This window comes from Prunus dulcis, chromosome 2 (genome assembly GCF_902201215.1).
Source record: "Prunus dulcis chromosome 2, ALMONDv2, whole genome shotgun sequence".
Classification (NCBI taxonomy): domain Eukaryota; kingdom Viridiplantae; phylum Streptophyta; class Magnoliopsida; order Rosales; family Rosaceae; genus Prunus; species Prunus dulcis.
In genome coordinates this window covers 3,278,133-3,293,664 of record NC_047651.1, presented here as the reverse complement: position 1 = coordinate 3,293,664, position 15,532 = coordinate 3,278,133, and positions in this window count along the sequence as shown.

Here is a 15,532-nt window from a genome sequence, read left to right as displayed (position 1 = left end):
GACGTATTAAATGAATAAATACGACGTTAAATTTTATAGTACAATTTAAAGATAACGTCGTAGAACTATATGATAATGACGTCGATATATTTATATTTTGCGTCGTTGTAAATTATTTTAATACGGCGATATTTTTTATTTTAAAGACGTGGATTTGTTTGTAATTATACGGCGTCTTATACGAAAACCTCGTCGTGTTATTTTATGAGTAACAACGGCGGTTTTTATTGAAATCGTCGTCTTTAATTTCTACGTCGGTCGATTCATAACTTCTGCAGTTCTTTGTTGGCTTTGATTTTACACTGCGGAAATCTGTTTCAAATAGACGTCGGTTGTTTAATTAGGTGCGTCGTTGTTTTTGAACAGCCATTTGAATCTCCAATTTTTTGTTGTCTAAGGTGGTATTACACGACGGTGTTTTTGGAACCGTCGTCTTTTTATAAACCACGGCGGTTTTCACTTAGACCGTCGTTGTTTTCTGGTCGTCTTTTTCACTTTTTGTAGTAGTGTGAGTGTGTGTTAACGGCCATCTATTTAATTAACCGTTCGCCTACCCCACTTCTCTCTAACATCACACCTTTTGAACGTTTATATAATCATGCACCCTCATATGATCATCTTCGTACTTTTGGTTGTTTGTGTTATGCTACTACGGTCCATCCCATTTCCAAATTTGCTCCACGTTCTCGTCGTTGTATTTTTGTTGGGTATCCTTCTGGGCAAAGAGGTTACAAATTATTTGATTTGGATTCTGGAAAATTTTTTGTTAGAAGGGATGTTCGATTTCATGAAACTATTTTTCCTTTTAAACCCATCACCTCATTCGACCGTACCAAAGTTTTTCCTCCAGCTTTTCCATTGGACCCCATGCACACTTCACCTCCTCTCCCTCTTGCACCATTTTCTGACCCCTCTGTTGACATTTCAGCTCCATTCCCCACCTCACCCACATCCCCCTGTCATCTCTCCTACCTCCGGCACCACTAGTCTACCCACTTCCCCAATCGCGCCGCCTATACCAGCTTCCTTACATACCTCCTAAGTTTCCCACTTCGATACTCACTTGGTCCCACCTAATGAACCTCCAGCTCCTATTCCCACACCTCCAACCCCCGCCATTCAACCCGTACCTGCACCCAACCCACGTGGCAGATAGATTACTACATGAACTTTGCTCATCATGGACCAGTCTAAACAAGTTCTAAACGAGGTACAAGGCACACTCTCTCTAATTTTTTATCTTATTCTTGTATTTCTCCTTCCCATTTTTCTTTTCTTGCTAATATTTCTGGTCTTCATGAGCCCACTCACTATAATCAAGCAGTCCAAGATCCCAATGGTGGGATGCTATGCAAGCTGAGCTTGATGCCCTCATGCACAACGATACTTGGACTCTCGTTCCTTTACCCACCAGTCATAAGCCTATTAGTTGCAAATGGGTCTACAAGATAGATAAAATACCACTCTGACGGTTCTGTCGAACGCTACAAAGCCCGTCTTGTTGCTAAGGGTTATACCCAGCTTGAAGGGATTGATTATCAAGAGACTTTTTCTCCCACTACCAAAGTTACTACTGTACAGTGCCTTTTAGCAGTTGTTGCTTCTCGCAATTGGTTCCTTCATCAACTGGATGTTCAAAATGCCTTCCTTTAGTTAGTATATTGTTCCATGGAGCTAAGGTCCAAGATATGAAAGAAACTGTTTTTTCCATAACTCTACCACCCAATCAATTCATATGGTGATCTTGATGAGGTCTTCTACATGGACGTTCCCCTTGGTCTTCGCTAACAAGGGGAGAATATGGTATGTCGACTCAACAAGTCCTTGTATGGTTTAAAGCAAGCTTCCCACAATTGGTTTGTGAAATTCTCTCATGCTATCTAACAGGCAAGTTTCATTGAATCGAAGGCGGATTATTCCTTATTTATCAAATTTGAAGGCAACTCTTTCACTGCAATGCTCATTTATGCAGACAACATTATTGTAATAGGCAATAATGAACACGACATTAAGGCCCTAAAAGATACTTTTTTGCAACAATTCCGTATCAAAGAACTTGGAAATCTAAAGTATTTTCTTGGCATTGAAGTCCATTGTTCCCGAAAAGGGATTTTTGTTTCATAATGAAAATATGCATTAGATATTTTAAAGGATGCAGGATTATTGGGATCTCGTCCTAATTCCTTCCCGATTGAGGAGATTCATTGGGAGATTAATTTGTCTCACAGTGACAAGGCCTGATACTTTGAGCAAATCCTGAGTCAATTTATGTAGAATCCTCGTACACCTCATTGGAAAGTTGCTTTGAGTGTTTTATGGTTCATTGAAGGCAATCCTGGTCAAGGATTATTTTTTTCTTCCTTTGACAATCTCAATTTAAAAGCTTCAATAACTCGGCGATCTATTTCAGGATACTGTGTCCTCTTAGGAAACTCTTTAATTTCCTGGAAGTCAAAGAAACAAGCAAATGTGACCCGTTCTTCCGCTGAAGCAGAATATCGAGCTATGACCGCAACATGTTTGGAAATTACCTGCAACATGTTTGGAAATTACATGGATGCGATATATTTTGCAAGATCTCAAGGTTCCACAACCTCAGCCGACATATTTATTTTGTGACAACCTAGCGGCTATTCACATAGCCAAAAATCCTGTTTTTCATGAACGCATGAAACATATTGAGATTGATTGTCACATTGTGCGAGAAAAATTACAAGCTGGCATTATTACACCATCCTATGTACCATCACGTTTTCAACTTGCAGACATATTCACCAAACCATTGGAAAATGAACAATTTCATCATTTAAGTAGCACGTTCGGACTTTATGACATTCACTCGCCAACTTGGGGGGGGGGAGGGTTAGACAAAATCCCATTGATTAGTTGTATATTCCCTAATTATAGCATAAGAATATTGTACATTATTTCTTTCCTGTAATAGCTATCCTTTATCGCCATATAATGGCTGTGTGACATGGTAAATATTTATTCAAGAAATATCAAATACTTTCCCATATTCTTTGTCTCTCTAACTTAATACAAGGAATTCTACATGAAAGATGAAGATTTTGCTGGTGTTTGGGAAAAGTTTTGATTAATGTGCATATTCATGATGGCTATTTATGCTTCGCGACCTCCATAGCAGTGGATTAAGTGGGCATTTGGGCAGAAATAAAACAATAGCTCTTACAGAAGAAAGGTACTATTGGTCACAATTGAAGCGTGACATGGGGAATTATGTAAGAAGTGTCAAATATGTCAAGTCTCTAAAGGGCTGTCATAGAACACAGGTCTCTACATTCCTCTACCTATACCGGACACTCATTGGGAAGATATGTTTATGGACTTTATCTTGGGTTTACCTCGAACTTAAAGAGGTATGGATTCAATATTTGTGATTGTGGATAGATATTCAAAGATGACACATTTTGTGGCTTGTAAGAAAAAAACGGATGCTACAAACACTACCAATCTTTTCTTTAGGAGATTGTTCGGTTGTATGGTGTCCTTAAATCCATCACTTTAGATGTGATACAAGTTCTTGTCCCACTTTTGGAGGACTTGGTGATTACAATTTGGCCAAACAATGGGATTGGCTTTAGCACAAGCTAAGTTTGCATACAACATCATTGTTAATTGCTCAACTAGAAAGTCTCCATTTGCTATTGTTTATTATCATCCTCCAAAGCATGTTTTGAACCTAGTCCTTTTACTTAAATTGCCAGGGAAAATCATCCTTGTAGATGTCGAAAGGATTTTAGCTGTCCAAAATGAGATTCGAGAAAACTTAGAAGCAGCAACCATGAAGTACAAAGAAGCCTCTAATAAGAGGAGATGATATAAGGTCTTTCAAGAAGGTGATTTAGTGATGGTTTACTTGAGGAAGGATCGGTTTCCTGCAGGAACTTACAATAAGCTTAAAGACAAAAATTATGGACTATACCATATCACACGAAAGACAATGCTTATGTTGTCGAGCTACCAGTTGACATGAACATCTAGATTTTCTTCTATTTTATGCTTCCGTGCTGCATCATTATCAAATTTGGTTAATTAGTTAGATTTTATTTATTTTTAAATAGGCAGACAAAAAACAACAATCCTCTCTTTACAAGTGTGTTGTATGGTAAATGGAGCTTCATAGGCACATGACTTCAGAGCCAAGCTTCAAGAGATTGATATTTATCAGATTGCTAAATTCCAGGTAAATCAAAGTCCCCCCTCGTCTTCTTTCACACTTTGGAGACAAGCAACTCAATAAATTGCCTATTCACTACCGTTTGCATAATTTGATGGGATAGATTTCAGTTACCTTTAACTCAGCACCCTTCTTGATCCACCCAATTTTATAAGGTGTTGGATGCTTCTCAGTCTTCAATCCCAGTTTGTCCACCATTGTTTTGGACGCTACATTCTCGTTGTTGCCATTATCAATGATCAAATCATAAACTTTTTGATTCATAGTACAATGAGTCTTGACAATATTGTGTTGTTCGGGTGGTTCCTCATGTTTAGGAGTAAATAACAATCGCCAGATAACTAATGATCTTTCAAGCAATTCTCCATCATCTTCTCAAATCACTTCATCTTCTTCGTAAGTGAATATGGGGTCTTCTAGATTATTAAGATGTTCTTCATCCTCATTTTCAGCTTCTACAAAACTTACCGAACACCTTTAGGACACTGGTTGGACAAATGCCTAGTTTGCCTATACTTGTAATACTATAGGCTTTGCATAAATATTTTGTGAAACATCGTTTTGAGGCATATTTGTATACTTTAAGGAGTCATTGCTGCCACCAAACTCATGATTGAACTTTCCATTTGGTTGTGTTGAGGAAGTTTGCTTTCCTTTGTTTATCATTAGGTGTACTGAATCAGATGGACAACTCCGTGATGTTTGATTCCTTGCTTATCCATTTGCACTTTGACCCTTGTGACTAGATTGACAACTTCGACCATAGTATACGCAGTTTGCATATTAACTTTATCTTGCATAGCCAAGTGTAAACCACCAATATACCTTGATGCTTGTTGTGCCTCCGTCTCCATAAGATCATTGCGCGAGGATAGCCTGTAGAATTCTTCTGTATATTCTTAAACAGTTATACTTCCATGCTTGCGATTTTGGTATTGTTGAAAAAGGACTTGTTCATAATCAGGAGGTAAAAATCTTACTTTTAATAGTTGCTGCATCTTCATCCAAGATCGTACTAGAGCCTTTTATTAGGGTCTTTTTCGTCCGAAGGCTCATCCTGGCTTTGTTGATTCTTGGATCGCCATAGAGTGATGAATGAAGACTTCGTTGCCCCTTTGTCTGAGTTAGCGAGAATAGGCCAAAAGTATCCCGAGGGAGAAGCAAGTCCCAGGAAAGTACTTTGTTCTTCTTCCAACGGCTGCGTATTTTGTGTTGATGTTTCCGGCAGCTCAACGAAGAGTTGAAGATGACTTGCTGATGTTGATATGAGATTATATGAGGTTGGCATGAGAGCTTGGAGTCTAGGAGCTAGAGACTCACAAGTTTAGCAAATGAGAATGCATGTGCTTGGCTTGGTGTTGGATATGTTTGAGTTTGGTGTTGATAATTTGTTGTGTGTAGCTATGGCTATGGGGATCTAATAGTTTCAAGAGAAGGAGGATGGAAGGGAAAGCTTGAGGTTTGAAGGCTATGATGTTTAAAGCTTGGAAGGAAGAAAAAGCTTGGAGATAGGTGATGCTTTATGGATTTAAGAGTTTCAAGAGAAGGAGGATGAAAGGAAAAGCTTGAGGTTTGAAGGCTATGGTGTTTAAAGCTTGGAAGGAAGAAAAAGCTTGGAGCTAGGTGATGCTTTATGGTTTCAAGAGAAGGAGGATGGAAGAAAAATCTTGAGGTCTGAAGGCTATAGTATTTAAAGCTTGGAGCTAGGTGATGCTTTATGGATTTAAGAGTTTCAAGAGAAGGAGGATGGAAGTAAAAGTTTAAGGTTTGAAGGCTATGTTGTTTAAAGTTTGGAAGGAAGGAAAAGCTTGAAGCTAGGTGATTCTTTGTGGGGGTTGGTGACTGCTCGGATGCTTGCAGCAGCCGAGTGAAGGAGTGTTGGCTGAAGAAAATTTGGTGTTTTAAGCTTAAGCCATGAATGCCAATTTATAGAGGATGAGGGTTTTCCTTTATTTCCAATAGGTAAATGGAGGTGCTGGAACAAGCCTATTTCCAGTGGTTAAAAGAAAGCACTGGGGCATTCTATTTTCCAGCAGGTGAAGCTAAGTACCATAAACTGATGATTTCCTATGGGTAAAAGGAAGCGCTGGAGACTGCTTGTTTCCAGTGGGTAATAGGAAGTGTTGGAAAATGCTTGTTTCTAACGGGTAAAGCTAGACATTTGAAAAATGACTATTTCCTATGGGTAAAAGGAAATACTTGAAAAATATCTCATTTGCTCACCCAAAGTCTAAGTAATAGGCTTGGACTTCGGTGTTCCCAAGTAGCTAGCCCAAAGTCTCCATTATCCAAGAGCTTTCGTGGGCCTTGTGGACCTCCGTAACCTTCCACACCACAATCCCTCGTGCAAGCCCGTAAACCACATAACTTGGGTTCGTGTGAGCTTGGTAGGTGATTGGCATAGGAAAAATGTATTATTGATTTGGCATGGCATGTACACTATTTATATATTTATTTAATAAATTAATTCCCAAAATACAGCTTGAATTAACGCATGACCAACATTATATGTTATATTGGGCTTTGAATGTCTTTGGGCTTCCTGTGACTTTTTTGGGCCTCAACACCTTTCTTTGTCGTGTACGTGAAATTTGCACTTGCTCCGACCATATGAAGGTGCCTATGAAAGACAGGTAAATCAATCTTTATTCGATAAGTCTCTATTAGGTCCACGATTATTATGCCTTGATATATCATTTTCTCCTTCCATTCCTCCGAACAAATCTTCTGCATATTCTTCATCGCCAATGAATTCATCATTAAAATCTTCACGTCGATCTTGATGATGAACACGTTGAGGCAAAGGACCTCGACCATTGTTATTTGGATCCATTACCAACCTCACAAGAGCTGCTTCAATATCACGCAATGTTTGCTAAGTTTGATTTTAGTATTCCATGAATTCGGCTCTTGTAAGAACCTCTCCCTCACATTTATCATCGTTTGGGGGATTGCCACCGTCGTGAGGTTTAGCCATCATGCTAAGGAATAATTTGGCTCTTATGCCAACTGATGCAGCACGGAAGTGTAAACTAGAAGAAAATCTACGTTTTCAACTTGGAATGGTACCTTGAATCCACAAGGAAAAAAACACACTCTTAAGATAGATATTTAGTTTATACTGAAGTTGAAAATTGGAATAATAGATTAAGGGTATAAGCCACCCTTAATATATCTATAGATAGTGCACGAACCATAGGCAAGTGCATACATGAACTAGAGTATTCATGAATAGTTATTAATGAAATACATGAATCTAACCTTAAACATGTGTCTAATTTATTTATTAAGTAAATGAACCCAAAGTAATTGTTAACCTTGCTCTTGATTATGATGCCTCATCAGATAAAAAAAGACTGATCTAATTTCTTCAACCATAAAAAGGAAAGAAGAATTTAAAAACAAAATATATAATTATTATGAAAAGAGAGTTAAAAAAAAAAACAAAAACAAAAAGAATAGGTACCTTTTTTAGGATGTGACTACTTTTGGTTAGTTCTGAACTGCCCTATTTCTTTTTTGGGTTAAAAAGAAAGTTTTGGTATCTCAATCAGGCACATATATGGATGGCGGCTAGAATAGGAAGTCCTCCTTCTTCCTTTTGTTTTTTGGGTAAAAAACAGCAATTGTCTTGCTTGTTTGGTTTGCAACATCAAGCTAGTCTCTCACGACTCATGAGGGACAGATCACATGAAAAAGACTAATCTAATTTCTTCAACTAGAAAAAAGAAAGTAGAATTTAAAGACAAAATCAGAATGAAAAGAGTTTTAAACAAAAGTACTTTTTCAGTATGTAACAACTTTTGGCTTAGTCCGGGAGTGACCAATAAACCTAATTTATTGGCTCTTTTTGATTGGACGTCGGATTTATTCGCTCCCACAAATGCCTCCAGCTTCTGCATGTCACATATGGAGCATGTAGGAGATGTGAAGTACTTGTTGGGCCTTTTAACTATAGTTGAGCTATTTTTGAAAATTGGGCTCCTGTTTGGAAGAGGCTTTTGAGATTCCTTCTTTGAGTTGGGGCCAATTGCGAGATTAGCTTAGCAGCAATGCTGTGTTAAGGCTAGTTTAGATCAGGTAGTTGTTGAGCTGGCCGACCGGTGCAATGTTTTGTTATGGTATGTCTCAAAGTGCTGATCTGGTTTACTCACATATCCAATAGTTTTGTTATATCTGTATTCTTGTGACTAACTTCTGTCTTCTACTTGCAATTGATGAGATTAGTAAAAAAATTGTATCTTGTGTGATACATAGCCAAAGTTTGCCAAGCCATGAAAACATGAAGGTGTTCCAAGCTAGAGATGTTGAAAGATGAAAACATCATGGTCATGGCTCGGATGATCAGCTTGATGAAAAGGATTAGCCTCAACCAGCGTGTTTGGAAAGAGGAAGCATGTTCCTTAGGGAATTGGCTGTTCTATTCTAGTTGTTCTATTATACCCCATCAGTGATGAAAAGGTTAATATGCTTTTTCCGAATGAGCCTTCTACTTAAGGTGCACATGATACCATTACAAACAAATATGCGGCTGAGATCAAGTAACCGATGAGGATGAAGTCGACAAGCATGCGGTTGAGGAGAGTCTCCTGCATAAAGTGAACAGGATATCGTAACAAACATAAATACGGCTGAGGAACAGGTAGTTGATGTGGCTGGAGTTGACGAGCATTAGACTGAGGAGAATGCAGTTGACGACCACATAGCTGATGAAGCTGGAGCCGAAAAAGAATGCGACTAATAAGACTGGAGTTGAGGAGGACGTCAACAAGAGGGAGTCTGATGTTGAAGTCTCAAAATAAATGAAGACTTTTTCTTATTTGTAGCTTTATTTTTCTTTAAGTATTGGTCTCGGTTGACCACTATATATGTTTTTATGAACTTGGGCATGTCGGCTGCTTGTTAATATATTTGAACTTCTGGATATGTTGATCGATGTTCTTTCCGTTTGAATATGAGTCTGCTAACTGAATGTACGACTTGTTTGTGCTTGAATGGACAACTATAACTGGGGCTATGAGTTGTCACTTGGGTGGGCAACTGTAGCCGAAGTTGTATGTTGTTGTTTTGGTGGACACGTCGACCACTTGGTTGGGCAACAATAGCCAGAGCTGTGTGCTGTCACTTTGGTGGACCTGTTGGCCACTTAGTTGGACAACATAGCCGGACTTGTGCGATGTCACTTAGGTGGACTTGTTGGCCGCTTGGTTGGACAATTATAGTAGGAGCGTTGAGTTGCCTCTTACGTGAACCTGTTGGCCGCTTGATTGGAAAATTATAGCCAGAGCGTTGAGTTGTCTCTTATGTGGACTTGCTAGCCGCTGGGTTGGACAACAATAGTCGGAGATGTGCGCTATCACTTAAGTGGACTTGCTTGCCACTTAGTTGGACAACTATAGCCATTGAGTTGCCTCTTACGTGGACCAGAAAGCTGCTTGGTTGGACAACAATAGCCAAAGTTGTGAGTTGCCTCTTACATGAGGGACCAGAAGCTTGATTGACCTCATTCATGGATTCTTAATATGCAAAGTTGGGACTTGTACATACTTACTGAGAATAGAAGATCAACCGGAGTTAAAATTTTGTTATCGTTAAGAACCGTATGGAAAGACGAGTATTCAAGGTTGTAGAATCTCCAATGCCTAAGTCAATAGATGGTCCCAAATAGGCACATATCATACTGAAAGAATGAAGTTATTCTGTTCAGGTGCTGAAGAACCTCTTGAATTCACCTTTTTTGTGATCTGCTAACCACGTGGCTGAGTGAGTTACCATATGCTTGACCTTGCACATCTCCTTAAGGATGCATGAAATTTTTACCCACCCTTACGAAAAAAGTGTCATCCTCTGCTAAGGGCTACAAATGTTCAAAGGTGGACTTCTCGAATTTGTTTTTTTGTGATTTACTGACCACGTGACCACCTTGACGAATCTAGTAGCCGTTGGTTTGAATTCCTTTGAGTATGGTGATGTCCTCTACTGAAGAGTGAATATTTCTTGAATGAAAAACTTTCTTCAAACTGAAGTGGAGTGCACTTAGTCATCTGCTATGAACTAAGCTTTTCTTTTGTTGTAGTAGGACATCAAGTGCTACTAATAAACTGCAGCTCGTACAATGGTCTTTTCTTATTCCTTCTCAAGCAGATCAATGTTAATCTTCATCTGCTCGCAGATCGGATCAATGATGTCCACCACAATGCTCATGGATGGGACAGTGATATGAGGATGAATGATTGTCTCGGTTCAAAAGGATAAGGAAAATGGACTTTCATTAGTTCATTTGTGACAAGCCCATAGTACTTCGGGAAACTTGTCTATCTATTTTCCCTTGGCACTTTCCAATCTCTTCTTTAGGTAGTCAATCATAAATTTGTTAGAGATCTCTGCTTGATTGTTGCCTTGCAGATATCTTAGAGTAAATATGTGTTGCTTTATATCATACTTCGCCTCTATACATTTAGTAAAGTAATCGGTGACAACAATCATCATTTCCTTGGCAAGTGTTAATGGCATAGGACCCACTAAGTCAATGGTCCATTGCATTAATGGCCATGTGTTGTTCTCGGGGTGGTATACTTCTGTGGGTAGACTAGGTACGGGCTTGTATCATTGGCATCGATCATATCTTTTGACATACGCCGTGGAATCGTAGCTCATGGCAGGACAGAAGTAGCCTAGGCTTTCTGGAAGAGTGACCTTCCTTAGAGTGATTTCCACATTCGTCATCATGAATCTTGAAGATCTCCTCAAAAGTTTGAGGATACTTTATGCTGTGATATAAGGACAATTTGACCAAAATATTATCTACGAACAAGCTTGTTGCCCTAAGTGTAGTATCTTGCGGCTTTCTGATGGATCTTCCTAGCCTCAGACTTTTCTTTTGGCAAATTTTAATTCACCAAGTAGTCAATGATGAGGTCTTGCTAGCTGGAAGCCTCATCGATATGCATTAAGTATGTCTACTCTGCCTCTTCAATGCTTGGCTGATCAGGTGCTCGACCGGGATTGAGCACCTGAATTAGGTGTCCAGCGCTGATCATAGGCTTGCCAGCGCATCTGCATGAGTATTCTTTGCTTGAGAAACTTGCTAGATAGTGAAGGTCATAAATGCCTTCAAAAGTTCTTGAACTTTGTTAAGATATTGGATCATTCTTTGGTGTTTTGTCATGTACTCCCCTTAGGCTAAATTAGTGATAAGGTAGGAGTCTTAATAGATGGATAAACTCTTGATCAACAATTCTTTTGCTAAGCGCAGTCCAGCTAGGAATGCCTTGTACTCTACTTCGTTGTTTGAAGCTTGGAAGCTAAGTATGATGGCTTACTTCAACATAGTTCCGTCCGGGGTGACTGTGACGATGCCTGCTCCAACTCCCTTATGATTTGATGCTCCATCTACGTTCAACTGGCATGTTTCTTTGGGTTGGTCAGGTTCGGCGGAGGAGCTCTCATCTTCTCTTGAACTTTTCTTGTTTGTGTTGACCAGCTTCCCTTCTTCGGCTGAGGATAGAGTGAATTTTGCAACAAAATCTGTTAAACCCTAGGATTTTATAACAGTCTTCGGCTGGTAGAAGAGTTCATAATAACTCAATTCAATAGCCTATTCCATGAGTCACTGAGAAACATTGAGGCTATGAAGAATCGATCTTAAAGGAAATTCTGTCATAACGATTATTCGGTGAGCTTGATAGTATGGTCTTAAATTTCTCACAAAAATTACAAGGGCCAAAATGAGTCTCCATTTCTCGGATAGCGAGTTTCTGCATGGAGGAGAGCTTTTGATGTATAGAATATTAGATGTTGTGCCCCCAGCTCTTCTCATTTGAGAGCTGAGCTGACTGCTGAGTCGGGCACTGCCAGGTAAATGAACAGGTTATACTGTTGAGTTGGGCACTGCCAGACCGAGGCTTGATATTCAGAAAACTAGGACATTTGGATGTTAAGGGTTATACATATGTAGATTAGGCCTGTAATATAACATGTAGACGTTCTACATCTGATTACTTCACTTTTATTGGGGGTAATTTGGTTACATGGAGAAGTAAGAAGCAGAATGTAGTGGCTCAATCTTCAACTAAGGCAGAATACAGGAGCATAACATAGGGAGTTTGTGAGCTTCTTTGGCTAAGGGTACTCCTATCTGAAATTGGTTTTCTACCAATGAAAATTATGGAGCTTTATTGTGACAATCAAGCTGCGAGAGAGATAGCAAATAATCCAGTTCAAGATGACAGAACTAAGCATGTTGAAGTGGATAGGCATTATATCAAGGAGAAGCTGGTAGATAGGCTAATGGATATACCATTTGTGAAGTTAGAAGAATAGCTGCAAATGTCTTAACGCACGCGGTGTCAGCAAAGGTTTTTCATGACTCATTTGACAAGTTGGGCATAAGAGATATCTACGCACCAACTTGAGGAGGAGTGTTTGTGTGAGCCATAATTCATGAATCCCGTGATCCCTGATTTCCCGGTTTTATCCTATTACCTAATTAGAATAGTTATCTAGTTAGCATTCCTTGGTTTGGGAATTCGCCTCACATGAATGAGGCGATTAGGATATGTAGTTGTGATAAAGTTTAATGTTGAGTTGTGATAAAGTTTAATATTGTAAATAGCACATTTTTTATAAAAATAATATATAATAAAATGATTGACTATATTTTTGGAATGTTATATTTTCTAGGGTTATTCGTTTTATTAGTCCCTGAACTTAGATCCGATTTGCATTTGAGTTCCTTAATTTCCAAAATTGTTATGTGGTCCTTCAACTGCAGTCTCGTTAGGACAAATGGTCCTACCGTCAATTTTATTAATTTTTCAGTTAAATGCATTGGGTAAAATGATATTTTTTTAATATACTTTTAAATTGATTAAAATATGAATAAAATATTAAAAACCAAAAAAAATAATAATTTCAAAATTTTAAGAATAAGAACTAATTTTAATTTTTTAGTTTGACTGAGGATAAGAATAAGATTTTTTAATTTTTAGTTTCTAATTTTTAGTTTTATTTTTTTGGGTGAAATGAATATTCAGAAATATGTAAGCTATTTTTAGATATCTGGTGTGTTCTAAAATATGAGTGACTACGTCATTGTCTTATAAAATATTGTATATGTTTGGCTATCTCTTTCCCTTAACACTCCAACTCTCTCTCCTTCACTCATATGTGCAAGCAAAGTCCTCTTTACACACACACACAAAAACATACAAAAAGGTGCTCTATCAAATGAAGACGTCAAAAAAAGGAAATTGATGGTGGCGATATCGAATTTCTTGTCATTCCAACTAGGCTTATTATCACAAAACGTCCCTAAAGTTTACGAAACTATCAGATTGCATCCTTAATATTTTTTTGTGTCATTCGTGGTCCTCAAGGTTAATATGTGTGATCACAAATGGTCCCTGTCGTTAGGTTTCATCAAAAACTCAATTAGTTTGCTGACGTAGCATATATATATTTATCACAAAACATCCCTGAGGTTCACTCACTTATCACAAATGGTCCCTACGAAAATTTTTAATTCCAAAATTTTATGAATTTTAAATATATGTGACACTATATTATTGTAGATGTGAGCTCCATATATATGCCACATCAACAAACTAAAGCAGTTTTAAAAAAATAATTTAAAATTCATAAAATTTTAAAATGAAAAACTAAGGGTTTAGGGTTCATAAACGGTCCTCAAGATTAAAATCCTTCTATAAATGGTTTTTTCATTTATAAATAATTTAGAGAAGAAAACCAAAATTTTATGAATTTTAAATTAAAAAATTAAAAAATTTCGTAGGGACCATTTGTGTGTGAACCTCAGGGATTTTTGTGATATATATATATATATATATGCATGCCACGTCAACAAATTACCAGAGTTTTTGACGAAACCTAATGGCAGGAACTATTTGTGATCGCATATACTAACCTTGAGGACCATAAGTGACATAAAAAAATATTAAGGATGCAATCTGATAGTTTCGTAAACCTTAGGGACGTTTTGTAATATTAAGCCTTCCAACTAATATGCCTTTTTTGTGATACGCAATGTCATGTTAATCCAGTTTAGATAAGTATTCTCTGATCTCTCCCCATGGTTAGATGCCAAAAGAAGAGCGAATTTTAATAATTTTCTGTTCTTTGGAGTTTTGGAAGTCTAGTCATAAAACCGAATTAACCCACTGAACAATAGAGAAAAAGAAAATTGTAAGCATATAAAAGATTTGATATTTGGTCACTATTGCTAAAATTTTCATTGCTTTTAGTTTGGATTTTGCCCTTTTTAGACATACTTATCAAGTTCTTCCACGTTATTATTCACAATTTCACATGCGCCAAATATCTGATAAGTCTTAGAAAATATAACATACACTACTACATTTTAGTATTTGCGCGACGAAGATAATTTCGTCGCACAAACTAACATATTGTCGCACAAAGAAAAGCGCGACAAAAAAATCATCGCGCGCAATCTGTCGCGCAAAGGTCGTGAAGAAAGACTTTGCGCGACAGATTTTATCCATGCGTCGCGCAATTGTGTGCGACGCTCACCCTTCGTTACACAAAAGGTTCAGAGACGACAAAATTGTTCGTCGCACAAAATTACGCGCGACGAAATGTTGTTCGTCGCCACAACAATGCACGGCAAATAGTTTTTGTCGCGCAAGACGTCTCGTAGACATTTGCGGCACCAAGAGATCATCGTCGCGCGACGACAAGATGTTGGCGCGTAAAATTTTGCGCGACGCTAGACTACGTCGCGCGATACGTGCCCAAAACTTCTGCGCGACGACAAGATCTTTGCGCGTAAAATTTTGCGCGACGACAAGATGTTGGCGCGTAAAATTTTGCGCAACGCTAGACTACGTCGCGCGATACGTGCCCAAAACTTCTGCGCGACGACAAGATCTTTGCGCGTAAAATTTTGCGCGACAGTATACTGCGTTGCACGCTACGTTCCTAATAATTTTGCGCGACGACGAAGCTTTCGTCGCGCAAATAATTATATTTATATAAAAAAATGAAACATTATTTTTTCGGAATATATGAATTTGCGCGACGACAAATTGTTCGTCGCGCAAAATTAATATGTATAAATTAATATATAATAATAATAATATTACTTTTGTTTTATTTTATAAAAAAATAAATTTGGTTTTTTTTTTTGGGTAATAAATTGAAATTTTAATCATAAAAAAATTTATGTAAATAACAAATTTATTATATAAAATAAATGTATGCTACAAGAGAAAGATTTAAAAAATAATTACGAAAAATAAAAAAACTAATCGAATAATGTTCCAAAATCTACATTATCGTCTGGCACATGCGGTT